We start from the raw sequence: 3,454 nt of genomic DNA on the forward strand, positions 1-3,454 counted from the left end.
ATATGGAGATAACACATGAATAGATTTTGAACTTGCAAGGAGAACAAGAGAGTTCACCAAACAGCCGATAAAAAATTCCAACCTGTTGTAAAAGTCTTCCCCTAAATGCTTCCTTTTTATCAAATCTCCCAGGTTTTAAGGGCTGGTCTGTCCTAAAGGGTGTGGGATTCAAGGAACAGCAACATGATTGGCCAATTGTGACAATGTTGTAAACAGTGCATAATTGTTAAAATGATGAACAGTGATGTATTGTAGGCAAAAGAATGAAACTGAATCCTGTGCACTATTCTTTTGCAGCTGTCCAATATCAAAAACAGGATAAACTTATCACACACCTAAAAAGACACATACCAACTCTATTTTTTGATTTTAGTTGTTTGTTTCAGTTCCAACATGTTTTAATGTAATGTGATGTCATTAGACTCCACTAGACTCACAAATGTATAAATAACCAATGTCTGCTGCGCCCCGCAGAGTCAAAAAAGCACTCTGAACCTTTTAATAGCTTACGTTCAAACTTGGATCGACCTCAGACTGTAACCTGAGATAGATCCAAGAATGTTTTTGTTGGGCTTTGCAACTTGAATCTTCTCTTCCCCCAAGTTTTAATTGTCAATAATTTTAATTCCAGTTGAGACCGGAATTAGATGTGTTTGAAATCATGACGACAAGTCTATTCTCAGACGGTCGAACGGTGTCTTTTGATCCAGACAAATATTTCCAACACACCCACAACCATCTGTGATGGTGTGAGTGAAATTGGGCAATGGGAATTTGTTTTTCTTTCAAATAGCTATCATATATTTTTCCTCTGTTTATCTCCAAATCTATTGGAAGTATAGGATAATGAAGGAAAAAACTGCCAATTTCAACATTTCACTTCATTGTATAAGAACTGTAATTGCTTGACTAACCCGGTTATGTAGTTAATTTTGTAATCGCTATTGTAAAATTTCTGTACTTTTTGATGATTTAAAGTGACAGTGTATAATATTAGGAACTTCCTAATGGTACAAAAAGACTTTCATTTAGTAAAAAAAAAAACATTGTTTTGATGACTAGGCAGGGATACATGAATCTTCATACCAATGTTAATTTATATTAAAACATAGATCAATAAATCTGCATGACTTTTACATAGCGGAATCCTACCAAGAGGTCGCTGCTAAATTTGTCTGGCGTCTTGCGAACAAAAAACAGTGCCATAAAGCACAATGTAGCAGCATTAGACAACAGTGCCATCTAGTGGTCAAATATTACAGACTGGGGCTTAAGAATATGAAAATAGTTCAAGCTGGTCTGGAGCGTTATACAGATGGCAAAACAAATGAATGTTTACAATGAAAAAGTGCAACAAAGGAAAAACAAACAAAAAAAGACAACAATTGTTATACATGTACAGCGGAACCTCGGTTCTCGACCATAATCCGTTCCAGAACCCTGTTCGAAAACCAATTTGGTCGATCACCGAAAATCGCTTTTGCCATTAAAAGTAATGTAAAATCGTTTTAATCCGTTCCAACACCCTAAATGTTTAACATGAACGTAAACATGAAGCTAACCCAGGCTAATCGTACGTTCGCGTTAGCATAATCTTCCGTACGAAAGATTACGCTAACATGAACGTGTAAAAATAAAAAAAAGGATTATGAATAGGATTTCTTACCTTTGTGGTGGACGGTGGGGAGAGAAAAATCCTCAAAAGTTTTTCAACCTCTTCCAAAACTTGCGGCAGTTGCTTGCTTATAGCGCTAACTTGCTTCACCGCATCACTCGATTTCACAGCATCCTTATTCTTTACTATCATACTCATGTGAAGGTCAGGTCAGGACCTTAACTTGGCCTTTTGGCCTTTGCCATGAACTTTGATTTTTGCAATCCGGAGATGGAATAAGAGCTTGCTCTGTCCACTCCACGCATCGGCCCGGTATTGCAGTACCTCCGGGAACGGTGCATTCGCAATGATCGCAGCAAGGCTTTAGGGCTAGGACCTTAGCTTGGCCTTTTGGCTGAGAGTAAGTGTCCCGGCTCCTAGGCTTTGTAGCGTATTATGAACTGACCGATAACGGATAATGGATAATGAATAATGAAGATAGAACAATAACCCTTAAAAACCCCCACTCATAGTAGATTTGGGTAAACTGGTACACAGTGGCTGGCTTTGATGCCAAGTCCTTAGCTTGGCCTTGATGCTAGGTCCTTAGCTTGGCCTTCTTGGCCTTGCTTGGCCTTTTGATGCTAGGTCCTTAGCTTGGCCTCTTTGATTTTTGCATTTCGGAGATGGAATATGAGCTTGCTCTGTCCACTCCACGCATCGGCCCGGTATTGCAGTACCTCCGGGAACGGTGCATTCGCAATGATCGCAGCAAGGCTTTAGGGCTAGGACCTTAGCTTGGCCTTTTGGCTGAGAGTAAGTGTCCCGGCTCCTAGGCTTTGTAGCGTATTATGAACTGACCGATAACGGATAATGGATAATGAATAACGAAGATAGATCAATAACCCTTAAAAACCCCAAAACCCCACTCATAGTAGATTTAGCCATGCTGTATTCACTAGCAAGATCGGAAATTCGTACACCTCTTTCATATTTAGCTATTATGTCTTTCTTAAAGGCAATAGTTGGACGAACAACTTGTCTTTTTTCACCTGTCCTGCTTGCACCGACCTTCTTCGGAGGCATAATTAGGGGCTAAAACACCCGTACGCCGCTCAGCATCGCACCCTAGCGTACCGGCGTTCGAACTCCGATTTTTTGACCAAACAGCGAAGCAAGAATTTCTCGAAATTTTTGGTCGAACACCGATTTGTCCGAACTGAGAGGCGTTCGAAAACCGAGGTTCCGCTGTACGTCTTTTTGATATATATAGTATGTAATACACATATACACTTGCATCATGGTAGGATGTGCTTTGAGTTTGTTTCTTCTTTGCTGAAAACATCCATGCAGGAAATGTCAGTCTTCTTCATCACTAAAGACTACCAATGTCTTCTCCATTACATGTAAGGTACAGCTTCTTCCATGATGAAAGGTAACATTGGCTTTTTTACTGAAAACTAGTGGTGGTCGTCAGGGCCTGCAAGGCCTTCTCCCCAGCCCTAAAGTATATGTGAATCATGTGATGTTAACTGTATCATGTCCATGAATACTTTTTGAATAATTCTAAATTGTATGTGCTTTCATATTCAAGCATTTAACCAATCACGTGTTAGCCATTAATTGTTGCCAGGGTAAAATAATCTGCCTGTAAGCCTTCACTGTCTGTTCTGCAGGCCCTGAGACATAACATATGTGTCAATAAACCTGCTGATAAAATAGATATGTTTATTTGTTGGATTCACATGTTCTTTCTTTTTACTGTTTTGTTTGGTAAGACTGTTGAGAAGCAAATACATGTTTGTACGTTGTCACCGGTTACTGGTCCATTTGGAGCCTCCAAATGGACACTTTTGGAAA

At 39.7% G+C, this 3,454-nt stretch overlaps 2 pseudogenes; both read left to right on the forward strand.

Moving 5' to 3' along the window:
• The first annotated feature begins 1,833 nt into the window (after nucleotides 1-1,833).
• LOC148358046 (U2 spliceosomal RNA) lies at nucleotides 1,834-1,961 on the forward strand (annotated as a pseudogene).
• A 235-nt stretch (nucleotides 1,962-2,196) lies between these two features.
• On the forward strand, nucleotides 2,197-2,356 carry LOC148358047 (U2 spliceosomal RNA; annotated as a pseudogene).
• Nucleotides 2,357-3,454: the final 1,098 nt, after the last annotated feature.

Source organism: Urocampus carinirostris, chromosome 10, assembly GCF_059441175.1.
Source record: "Urocampus carinirostris isolate Australia breed hairy pipefish chromosome 10, RoL_Ucar_1.0, whole genome shotgun sequence".
NCBI lineage: Eukaryota > Metazoa > Chordata > Actinopteri > Syngnathiformes > Syngnathidae > Urocampus > Urocampus carinirostris.